Below are 13,431 nucleotides of genomic sequence, written 5' to 3'. Positions count from 1 at the left end.
CTTTTCCCTCAAGATGGTTCCTGCACTTCCAGCCCCCAAGGGTTAAAGTGTGGTGATGATTTAAAGGGGCAAGGGTGCATCTCAACTAGACTTCTGCTTATGTCTCCTGGACCAGTGTGATGCCACTGCTCCTCACAAGGAGTGGGGAATTGAGGTAGGTAGTTTTATAGCTTCCAGAGTAGAAATAGGTGGCAAATTAAAATTAGACGAATCGGTCTCTTGTCATTGCTGTTACAAGCATAAATAGAGAAACCGCTCGAGACTTTACAATGTAGGGCAAAGTGGCTTTTGACAGAAGAGAATTCTATTGGGGAAAATTGCACATTTTTAAAGGGAACAAAGCCAAATTATGTAAAATAATGTAATGTCAAAAATTGAGAGATCTTTGGAAAAATTTGGTTCCTGACTGTAGTATGTTCATAAAGATCTGCCACAAGTTCAGTTCAGTTTAGTCGCTCAGTCGTGCCCGACTCTTTGCGACCCCATGGACTGTAGCACACCAGGCCTCCCTGTCCATCACCAACTCTAGGGATTTACCTAAACTCATGTCCATTGAGTCGGTGATGCCATCCAACCATCTCAGCCTCTGTCGTCCCCTTTTCCTCCCGCCTGCAATCTTTCCCAGCAACAGGGTCTTTTCAAATGACTCAGCTCTTTGCATCAGGTGGCCAAAGCATTGGAGTTTCAGCTTCAGCATCGATCCTTCCAATGAATATTCAGGACTGATTTCCTTTAGGATGTTCAGATATCTTAATTAAAACTGAGAATTGGGCTGGGAGTTACTGTGGGCTGAAGTGCACAGATGTGTGGAGGCTACCAAGCCTGACACCCCTCCAGAGCTTGCTGTGCCCTGCCGCTAGCTCTCTCTCAATTCATATGTGGTTCCTGCCAAGTCTCTCTGCTCTAGAATACATCCAGTCTCTTCATTTTGATGATGGCTTCAAACCAGACAGGATGTGAGCAGTTGAAGCCCCCAAGCGCTGCTTCTTCGATAGCTCTAATTTAGATCCCGATGGAAGAAGAGCTGATGATGAAACTGAAGTAGAGTTTACTGATTATGTACATCAATAGCAGATTCAAATGGATATGGATTGGAACCCCTCCCCAGTGAACTGTTAACAGTGTGGTCTTGGTAAAAAATTTGACCTCCCTTAATCTTAGATACCACCCCTGCAAAATATCTCCTACACAGAGCAATACAAGTATTCAATATATTGGTTGGCACATAGTAACTGGTTAATACATTTTAGCTATAAATATTATGGCTAGATGATGCTTATGAACAAGCAAGTATCTTGTTAGGGATTTTCTCACAGCATAGTTTAAAACCATTCAGTCATTTATTCAGCATCTTCTGTTGTTCTAGAAACTCTGGGACTCACCAAATGTGGACCTAACAGTTTATCACAAGTATTGATTTAAATAATACACACAGTGACCCTAAGACAATTTTCTTTCTACATAAAAAGAAGCTGAAAATCAGATTGGCTAAGTTCCTCACCCCAAACTAAAAGATCAAAGGTAGGATTATGCTTCTCTATTCTATGTACACTACTTTTTCTCAAGAAGTTTCCAAAGGTGTTTGTACATCAGAATTCCCTGGGAAACTTTTTCTTTGAAAAAAAAAAAAAAAATATATATATATATATATAAATCAGGTTGTTTATTTTTGGCTGTACTGGGTCGTCGTTGCTGTGCTTAGGCTTTCTCTCATTGTGTTTGGGGGGCTGCTCATTGCAGGGGCTCCTCTCGTTGCAGAGCACAAGTTCTTGGTGCAGGGCCCAGGCTCAGTAATTGCGGTGTCCAGGCTTAGTTGCCCCATGGCATATGGGATCTTCCAGGACCAGGGATTGAACCCATGTCCCCTATATTATCTGTCCCAGGTATCTGACCCCAGGCCAATTCTTAACCAATAATCCACCAGGAAAGTTCCAGGAAGCCTTCAGAACACAAAGTAGAGATGCCTGAGGCCCACTTACAAAGTTTTCTGGTTCAGTGACTTTAGGAGCTACCGCAATACCTCTACTGTCCAGGAGCCTGCTCACTAGTCACATGCAGCTACTTACATTTGAATTAAAATCAAATAAACTTTAAATGCAGTTGCTTTGTCACACTGGCTCCATTTGAAGTGCTCAGTAGCTACATACAACTAGTAGTTCCTGTGTTGTACCACCCAGATTGTAGAATATTCCCCTCACCACCAAAAGTTCTACTGGGCACAGCACTGCTTTTCTGTCTCATCCTTCTCTCAGGAATAGTTTGCCTAACTACGTACAGAGGAAGAATTTTTGCTACCAAAAATTTATGCAGAGTGTGGAGAAGCACTATGAATTAGTCCTCGAGAACTTGGAGATAAGATGTTCCTCTGAGAAGAAACCTGTAGAAACAAGGTCATTTCACGGAGATGAAAGGTCTAGTGGCAGCAGCTCCCCAGCCATTGGACTTAAAATAAGATGCTTGATTATAATAACATACTAATAATGGGCTTTTAGAATGGCATTAGGTCACTCACTTAAGATTGCTGCTGCTGCTGCTAAGTTGCTTCAGTCGTGTCAACTCTGTGCGACCCCATAGACAGCAGCCCACCAGGCTCTCCCATCCCTGGGATTCTCCAGGCAAGAACACTGGAGTGGGTTGCCATTTCCTTCTCCAATGCATGAAAGTGAAAAGTGAAAGTGAAGTCGCTCAGTTGTGTCTGACTCTTAGCAACCCCATTGACTGCAGCCTACCAGGCTCCTCCGTCCATGGGATTTGCCAGGCAAGAGTACTGGAGTAGGGTGCCATTGCCTTCTCCATGCTCAAGATTGCTGCTGCTGCTGCTGCTAAGTCACTTCAGTCTTGTCCGACTCTGTGTGACCCCATAGACGGCAGCCCATGAGGCTTCCCCTGTCCCTGGGATTCTCCAGGCAAGAACACTGGAGTGGGTTGCCATGTCCTTCTCCAATGCATGAAAGTGAAAAGTGAAAGTGAAGTCGCTCAGTCGTGTCTGACTCTTACTGACCCCATGGACTGCGGCCTACCAGGCTCCTCCGTCCATGGGATTTTCCAGGCAAGAGTACTGGAGTGGGTTGTCATTGCCTTCTTCAACACTCAAGATTAGGAAAGGAGAATCACAGAGGTACGCTTTGGACCATGACCATCTAAGTACCACCCAAGGTACTTTACCAAGACCTTCTTTATTGTGATACTCCTACAGTAGCTTAGAGTATAATGTTATACAGTTATAGTTTTATACTTCACATTCTATGTAATTCCTCATATTTTAATTCTATATGTTAAAATGATCAATATCTGACATCATTAATATCAGTCTTCTTGTGAAAGTCTGCCAAAAGAGAAAATATGATGTAAGTTCTACTTCAAGTATTTAATTCTCATTGATCATCATGTCTTGTTATAAATTAGAACATTGGAACTCTGTTCTTTTTTCCCATTTTATTCGCTTCTGCACATGAGTCTGCCCCTGGGAAATGGATCCGTTTCCCCTCTGCTGAGCTTGCAATGCTGAGGTCAGACCTTGAGGCACAGTAAGTGAAACACATCAAAGTGATGGTGAAACTCTAAGGAGGTTTCCTGGCACCCAGGCCTACCCTCTTTCCCGAGAAACCAATGGCCTGCCTAACCCGGTCCCTTGTGTGTTAGCAAAACTGATCGGCAGACTATGAAATAATTTCTTCTGCAATAGCTCACTGATTTCCATCACAGAATCACAAAGATATTTTAGTGTAATTTTATATAAGGAAATTTGAAGTTTGGAGAAATATAAAGATTTGACCCAAGTCATGAAATTATTTAGATCATTTCATAAGCATAAGCAAACACCCAGTTTTTCTAATCCTAGCTAAGTTCTTTTTCCATTATTTCCTTCTCATTCTGTCAGGACTGAACAACAACCTACAGCCCTGTCAAACCAGACTTCTGTAGCCTTTGAAATCTGTTCTGAAAATTAACTTTTAATTGATTTATCAAGCTCATTCAATCATCACAGTGCAGTGTGGTTTATTACTTCTCTGACGTCAGTGCAGTAGAATTCTCTGACGTGTCTGTGGTTTGAGTGTGTTGGAGCTCATTAAGTAGAGAATTTGCCATTGTCTTATGGCATCCAGTTGGAAAAATCACCATTCGGAAATTACACTACAGGCAAGTCAAACGCCATACACACAGGATCATTCATGTTTTCTTAGAATATCAGATCATTTTAAGTCGCGGGTTAAATGGATCCTTGTTATCCAGGACCAGTGTTAAAATTACATTTCTGCCACACACATATTAGATATCTCTAATATATATTTACTGATGGATGCATGCACTCTATCTCCTTATACATAGAATTTTCTACCGATCACTTCCCAAGCTGAAAATCATGCCCAATGATATATGAGACTCATGACTCCAAAATCTACACCTCTCCTTGGATTCCTGAGTCTCATATTCTGTTTCAAGTTTCCAGCTGCATATATTTCATGCGAATATCCTTTCTATATCTTAAAATCCAGGTAGCATGAATCAGACGTGTTTCATGGTGTCCCTCTACAAACCTGCTTTCCTTGCTCCTAGCTCTCATTGTAGCATCTTTTCCGTAACCCGAGTAGAAATGTCAGAGTCATCTTTACTTTCCTATTCTAATGGCATCAAAGCTGTCCCCTAAATGCCCTACCAACTTTATCTCTGAAATGTCTGTTTCATTCATCACACCTTTATACTGCTTTTCCAAACACATATAGTGCATGCTATACACAAATATTAACACATTTAACCCTCAAGAGACCCCAAGGAAGATAGTTGATAGTCTTATCCTTGTTTTGCAAATGAAGAAATTGAAGCTGGGCTTAAGTAACTCCCTGGGGTCACACAGCTATCAGACACAGGACTATGTGCATGTGTATACTCAGTCATTTCTGACTCTTTGAGGCCCAGGAGAAGATTCAAATCCCCTATAGCTGATTTATGTTGACATATTACAGAAACCAACACAATATTGTGAAGCAATTATCCTTCAATTGAAAATAAATAATTAAAAAAAAAAATCCAAATCCAGGCAGCCTGGTCCTAGAAGCCTTGCTCCTAAGGACTGGCTGCCCTGTGGGGCAGCTCTGTTGCCTGCCTATCCCAGTGCTGCTAATCCCACCAGCTCTGCAGTCTCCAAACCAGTCTTTCTGCATCTAGCAACTCCCCTGTTCTGAACCACTCAGGAAAGGTGAGAGGATGAGGACAAGAGAAATTCTTCTGACATTATTTTATCTTCCTTTCACTTAAAATCTTTAAACACTTTTGTCACCTACACCAACTTACAAATTTCCCCCATAGGATGAGCCCAGCCTCCTTCTTGCCACTTTCTCCTAGGTAGCTTGCCAGTTTTGCCAGTATGCTCTGTCCTGCCTCCGTGCCCACATTAGTGCTGGTGCCTGCTTTCTGGATGCCTTGATCCATATCCTGCCAGCTTGCTTGGTCCTATGAGGTCTCCAAAGTCATGGTATCTTTGAAAGCTTTCCTTGGGAATCTCTTGATTCCCAAATGAAGTTACCTCCCCACCTTCTCTCTTTGTCTCTCTGTCTCTGTGTCTCTACTTAATTCTGGGAGGTGAACAAAGATAGGGAACGTAAATCTAGAAAGAAAAATTTGAGGCGTGATGTCCAGAAGTTTGGAATATCAGCCTTAGGGATGTCACCTACTTCAAATTCCTTATTTTATGGGTACAAACTTTTAAAAGATATGAGAGAAAGGGACTTATTATGAGTTGATAGAAACTACTGACTCTGATTCTAGCATATTTAGTCACTACTGTTAATAAGCCTCATCCAACTGAACTGAACTGAACTGATACATATAATGAAATGCTAAGCAGACATTTCATTATTGCAAAATTCAGACTTAAAGAAAGTAGGGAAAAGTACTAGATCATTCAGGTATGACCTAAATCAAATCCCTTACAATTATACAGTGGAAGAGACAAACAGATTCAAGGGATTAGTTCTGATAGACAGTACCTGAAGAACTATGGACAGAGGTTCATGACATTGTACAGGAGGCAGGGATCAAGACCATTCCCCAGAAAAAGAAATGCAAAAGGGCAAAATGGCTGTCTGAGGAGGCCTTACAAATAGCTGAGAAAAGAAGAGAAATGAAAGGCAAAGGAGAAAAGGAAAGATATACCCATTTGAATGCAGAGTTCCAAAGAATAGCAAGAAGAGATAAGAAAGCCTTCCTCAGTGATCAGTGCAAACAAATAGAGGACAACAATAGAATGGAAAGACTAGAGATCTCATCAAGAAACTTAGAGGTATTAAGGGAACATTTCATGCAATGATGAACACAATAAAGGACAAAAATGGTATGGACCTAAGATAAGCAGAAGATATTAAGAAGAGGTGGCAAGAATACACAGAACTGTACCAAAAAGGCCTGCACAAGCCAGATAACCACGATGGTGTGATCACTCACCTGGAGCCAGACATCCTGGAATGCAGAGTCAAGTGGGCCTTAGGAAGCATCACCATGAACAAAGCTAGTGGAGATGATAGAATTCAAGTTGAGTTATTTCAAATCTTAAAAGATGATGCTGTTAAAGTGCTACATTCAATATGCAAGCAAACTTAAAAAAACTCAGCAGTGGCCACAGGACTGGAGAAATTTAGTTTTCATTCCAATCCCCAAAAAAGGCAATGCCAAAGAATGTTCAGACTATCACATAAGTGCACTCATCTCACACGTTAGCAAAGTAATGCCCAAAATTCTCCAAGCCAGGCTTCAACAGTACCTGAATTATGAACTTCCAGATGTTCAAGCTGGTTTTAGAAAAGGCAGAGGAACCAGAGGTCAAATTGCCAACATCCAGTGGATCATCAAAAAAACAAGAGAATTCCTGAAAAACATCTACTTCTGCTTTATTGATTACACCAAAGCCTTTGATGGTGTAGATCACAACAAACTGGAAAATTCTTCAAGATATGGGAATACCAGACCACCTGACCTGCCTCCTGAGAAATCTGTATGCAGGTCAAGAAGGAACAATTAGAACTGGACATGGAACAACAGACTGGTTCCAAATCAGGAAAAGGCTGTATATTGTCACCCTGCTTATTTAACTTATATGCAGAGTACATCATGTGAAATGCTGGGTTGGATGAAGCAGAAGCTGGAATCAGGATTGCTGGGAGAAATATCAATAACTACAGATATGCAGATGATGCCATCCTTATGGCAGAAAGTGAAGAGGAACTAAAGAGCCTCTTGATGAAAGTGAAAGAGGACAGTGAAAATGTTGGCTTAAAACTCAACATTCAGAAAACCAAGATCATGTTATCTGGTTCTATCACTTCATGGCAAATAAATGGGGAAACAATGGAAACAGTGAGAGACTTTATTTTTGGGGGGCTCCCAAATCACTGCAGATGGTGACTGCAGCCATGAAATTAAAAGATGATTGCTCCTTGGAAGAAAAATTATGACCAAATTAGGCATCATATTAAAAAGCAGAGACATTACTTTGCCAACAAAGGTCCATCTAGTCAAAGCTATGATTTTTCAAGTAGTCATGTATGGATGTGAGAGTTGGACTATAAAGAAAGTTGAGCACCTAAGAATTGATGCTTTTGAACTGTGGTGTTGGAGAAGACTCTTGAGAGTCCCTTGGACAGCAAGGAGATCCAACCAATCAATCGTAAAAGAAATCAGTCCTGAATATTCACTGGAAGGACTCATGCTGAAGTTGAAGCTCCAATAATTTGGCCACCTGATGCAAAGACCTGACTCATTGGAAAAGACCCTGATGCTGGGAAAGACTGAAGGCAGGAGGTGAAGGGGATGACAGAGGATGAGATGGTTGGATGGCATCACCAACTTGATGGACATGAGTTTGAGCAAGCTCTGGGAGTTGGTGATGGACAGGGAGGCATGTTGTGCTGTAGTCCATGGGCTCACAAAGATTCAGACACGACTGAGTGACTGAACTGTACTACACTGAAGCAGACCTTTAGCATGATAATAAAAACTTGAAAAGATATCCATGGAAACTTGCAAAGATTAATAAAATGTACATTACATGTGTATGATTCCATTTATATAGGATCATGAAATTAAAAGACGCTTACTCTTTGGAAGAAAAGTTATGACCAACAAAGTATATGACCAATAGTATATTCAAAAGCAGAGACATTACTTTGCCAACTAAGGTCCGTCTAGTCAAGGCTATGGTTGTTCCTGTGGTCATGTATGGATGTGAGAGTTGGACTGTGAAGAAGGCTGAGCACAGAAGAATTGATGCTTTTGAACTGTGGTGTTGGGAAAGACTCTTGAGAGTCCCTTGGACTGCAAGGAGATCCAACCAGTCCATTCTGAAGGAGATCAGCCCTGGGATTTCTTTGGAAGGAATGATGCTAAAGCTGAAACTCCAGTACTTTGGCCACCTCGTGCGAAGAGTTAACTCATTGGAAAAGACTCTGATGCTGAGAGGGATTGGGGGCAGGAGGAGAAGGGAACGACCGAGGATGAGATGGCTGTATGGCATCACGGACTCGATGGACGTGAGTCTGAGTGAACTCCGGGAGTTGGTGATGGACAGGGAGACCTGGCGTGCTGTGATTCATGGGGTCACAAAGAGTCGGACACGACTGAGCGACTGACCTGAACTGATGTATATATATGTACATGTGTGTGTGTTCATATGTGTGAGCACATGCATAAGAGAGAGAGAGAAGGTACATGTGTACAGAGGACTGGTCATCAAAATTGCTAATGATGTTTTATGTTTAGATCATTTTTTCTAAATAATCTTGATATCCCTTAAAATAATTGTGTCAAGAATGCATTATTGCTTGTGATCAGTAAAACCACAAAAAGGCTGAACTGATATTTACAGTGTAAAAGGAAATTGCTTCCTGTAAAGTCTGCTTGGAGATACAACAAAGATTTTACCAGAGAATCCCTATCATTTTATTTCCTTCTTAAAGTTTCCACTTTATTGTATTTTTTAAGAAGAACTGTATAGCCAGGTAGTATAGGTGGAACTGAGTAGTTTCTCTGCTCTTTTAAATTTAACTTAAGATAATGAAGTTGCTTTAGTGGCTTTTTTGTTGTTATTGTTTGGTCACTAAGTTGTGTGTGAGTCTTTTGCAACTCCATGGACTGTAGCCCTCCAGGCTCCTCTGTCCATGGAATTTCCCAGGCAAGGATACAGGAGTGAATTGCCATTCCCTTCTCCAGGGGATTTTCCCAATCCAGAGACTGAACCCACTTCTCTTGCATTGGTAGGCGGGTTCTTTACTAAGAGAATCCAGTTAGTAGCTTTATTCACAGTTAAAAAAGAAAGAGTGCTATTTCTAATAAAACATCTTTTATTAGCAAAGCTATGGTTTTTCCAGTGGTCATGTATGGATGTGAGAGTTGATCTATAGAGAAAGCTGAGCACTGAAGAATTGATGCTTTTGAACTGTGGTGCTGGAGAAGACTGTGAGAGTTCTTTGGACTGCAAGGAGATCCAACCAGTCTATCCTAAAGGAAATCAGTCCTGGGTGTTCATTGGAAGGGCTGATGCTAAAGCTGAAACTCCAATACTCTGGCCACCTCATGCGAAGAGCTGACTCAGTTGAAAAGACCCTGATGCTGGGAGGGATTGGGGGCAGAAGGAGAAGGGGACGACAGAGGATGAGATGGTTGGATGGTATCACCGACTCAGTGGACATGAGTTTGGGTAAACTCTGGGAGCCGGTGATGGACAGGGGAAGCCTGGTGTGCTGCAGTCCATGGGGTCTCAAAGAGTCAGACCCGACTGAGTGACTGAACTGACCTGAACTGATTCTAGGACCATATCAGCCAAGAGGGTTGAAAATCTCCTCCATGTTTCATTTAAATAGCTGTGTGATGTTTTTACAAGTAATTTTAAAATGCTCACAAAATAGATACTAATGGACTGAAGGGTCACATTTAAATTAGGCCCTTTTAAAGGCTACTCTCTACTAAGGGCGATCTTCCTGAGACCTTGCAGAGCACAGTGTAACTTTGAACAGCATTTTCAGTTGCCTCGCTAACCATATTTCACTGCTTATCATTACAGGGAAATGAAGATTCTACTCAAACAAAATGTTTTCACATTTTAAGAGCAACAGATTTTTTTTTTTTTTCCATAAGCCCATCCTTTGACGGTTTGTCCTGGTTTCTCCAGGGAGCACACACTTCTGCCTAGCCCCAACATCTCTCCCACCCACTTTGCACAGCTCACACCAGTCACAACTCCATGAAATTTTAATTTGGGCAACATCTGTTATTTCACACTGCTGTAGCAGTGCCAGGGGATGCAGAGAGCATGGGCCTTGGAGCCAAAGAGACCTGGAACTGTGCTTTGGTCCTACCCACTGCCAAGTAGCCTTGGCTAAGATGTTTAACTTCTTCTGAGCCTCAATGTCGTCCTGTGAAAGTGGGAGAGATGATAAATCCTGCTTGTTGTGAGAATTTGATGAATCAGTGAATGTGTCTATAAGTTCTTAGCACTGACTGGCATACTGTAGATACTCTATAACGTGTATCTATATACACTGTTGGTGGGAATGCAAACTAGTACAGCCACTATGGAGAACAGTGTGGAGATTCCTTAAAAAATTGCAAGTAGAACTGCCTTATGACCCAGCAATCCCACTGCTGGGCATACACACCGAGGAAACCAGAATTGAAAGAGACACGTGTACCCCAGTGTTCATCGCAGCACTGTTTATAATAGCCAGGACATGGAAGCAACCTAGATGTCCATCAGCAGATGAATGGATAAGAAAGCTGTGGTACATATACACAATGGAGTATTACTCAGCCATTAAAAAGAATACATTTGAATCAGTTCTAATGAGATGGATGAAACTGGAGCCGATTATACAGAGTGAAGTAAGCCAGAAAGAAAAATACCAATACAGTATACTAACACATATATATGGAATTTAGAAAGATGGTAATGATGACCCTGTATGCGAGACAGCAAAAGAGACACAGATGTGTAGAGTGGACTTTTGGACTCTGAGGGAGAGGGAGAGGGTGTGATGATTTGGGAGAATGGCATTGAAACATGTATACTATCATGTAAGAAACGAATCGCCAGTCTATGTTCGATGCAGGATGCAGGATGCTTGGGGCTGGTGCACGGGGATGATCTGGAGGGATGATGTGGGGTGGGAGGTGGGAGGGGGGTTCATGTTTGGGAGCTCATGTACACCGTGGTGGATTCATGTCAATGTATGCCAAAACCAATACAGTATTGTAAAGTAAAATAAAGTAAAAAATAATAATAATAATAAACAATTAAAAAAAATTGAACTAAAATCACTCTGGAACTTCCCTTGATGATTCAATGGTTGAGAATCTGCCTGCCAATTCTGGGGAATGGGTTCGATCTCTGGTCTGGAAGGATTCTGCATGCTGTGGGACAACCGAGAGTTTACGGTGAACAGTGTGGGATTCATGGTCTCCGAAGAAGAAGATTTAGCTTTGGGACCAGGGACCGGGTTTGATCACTCAACAGCTTTTGTGTACCAGAGTTTTGTTAAAGTAAGAAAAGGGACTGAGAAAGCTTCTGACATAGATGTCAGAGGGGGACGGAGAGCACCCCCCTTGCTGGTGTTAGCAAGGGAGTTACATACTTTCTTAATTAGTCATTCAGTTCAGTTCAGTTCAGTTCAGTCGCTCAGTCGTGTCTGACTCTTTGAAACCCCATGAATCGCAGCACGCCAGGCCTCCCTGTCCATCACCAACTCCTGGAGTTCACTCAGACTCATGTCCAACGAGTCGGTGATGCCATACAACCGTCTCATCCTCTGTCGTCCCCTTCTCCTCCTGCCCCCAATCCCTCCCAGCATCAGAGTCTTTTCCAATGAGTCAACTCTTCGCATGAGCTGGCCAAAGTACTGGAGTTTCAGCTTTAGCATCATTCCTTCCAAAGAAATCCCAGGGTTGATCTCCTTCAGAATGGACTGGTTGGATCTCCTTGCAGTCCAAGGGACTCTCAAGAGTCTTCTCCAATACCACAGTTCAAAAGCATCAATTCTTTGGCGCTCAGCTTTCTTCACAGTCCAACTCTCACATCCATACATGACCACTGGAAAACCATAGCCTTGACTAGATGGAGCTTTGTTGGCAAAATAGTGTCTCTGCTTTTCAACATGCTATCTAAGTTGTTATAACTTTTCTTCCAAGGAGTAAGCCTCTTTTAATTTCATGGCTGCAATCACCATCTGCAGTGATTTTGGAGCCCCAAAAAATAAAGTCTGACACTGTTTCCACTGTTTCTCCATCTATTTCCCATGAAGTGATAGGACCAGATGCCATGATCTTCATTTTCTAAATGTTGAGCTTTAAGCCAACTTTTTCACTCTCCTCTTTCACTTTCATCAAGAGGTTTTTTAGTTCCTCTTCACTTTCTGCCATAAGGGTGGTGTCATCTGCATATCTGAGGTTATTGATATTTCTCCCGGCAATCTTGATTCCAGCTTGTGTTTTTCCAGCTCAGCGTTTCTCATGATGTACTCTGCACAGAAGTTAAATAAGCAAGGTGACAATATACAGCCTTGACGTACTCCTTTCCCTATTTGGAACCAGTCTGTTGTTCCATGTCCAGTTCTCACTGTTGCTTCCAATACATCAAATGAATGTCTCAAGTTTGTAAACATTTTACCAGACCCGCTCACCCAGTTTACATTTTAAGGAAACAGGATTGGAACTTAACAATAGAAAGATCTAAAAACACACACACACACACAAAAAAAAAACAATAGAAAGATCTTACCAGACCCACTCCCATAATACACATTCTAAGATATCAGGATTAGTCAGAAGGTTTTCAGGAAGGAGAAACTGTCCTCAAGCAGGATACACTGTTGTTCTATAATCCTTAGTATGAGTTTGAGTACATGGACATGTGTTTGAGTAAGCTCCAGGAGCTGGTGAAGGACAGGGAGGCCTGGCGTGCTGCAGTCCGTGTGTTTGTGAAGTCGGACACGACTGAGCGACTGCACTGAAATGAACTGAATCCTTAGAGCAGAGTTTAAACTGAGTAGTTTGTTGTGTAATCATCAGTTCCATGCTTAAAGAAAAATAAAACGTTTTAGGTGACTAAGACTAAGGAATATAGAGAAACAAAAGGTGTGTGTCCCCCTCCTCCTTGAGAATTCCAGACCCCTATCTCCTCTTCCTGAGCCCCAGACCTCCGCTCTCCTCCTCGCACACCCCGGACTTCCTATCAACCTGCCTAGGAATTGCCTCTGTCACAGCTAAGCCCGTGACTACTGAGCCTGCGCTGCAGAGCCCGAGCTTTGTGACAGGAGAAGCCACCACAGCAGAAGCCTGTGCACCGCCCCTAGAGAGCAGCCCCACTCACCATAACTGGAGAAAGTCCCTGCACAGCAACGAAGACCCATATAGCCAAAAATAAATAGAAAAAAAAAAAAAAACCCTCTG

The sequence above is a fragment of the Oryx dammah genome, unplaced genomic scaffold, assembly GCF_014754425.2.
Source record: "Oryx dammah isolate SB20612 unplaced genomic scaffold, SCBI_Odam_1.1 HiC_scaffold_15, whole genome shotgun sequence".
In the NCBI taxonomy this organism is placed as follows: Eukaryota; Metazoa; Chordata; class Mammalia; order Artiodactyla; family Bovidae; genus Oryx; species Oryx dammah.
This window is presented reverse-complemented; position numbering follows the sequence as displayed.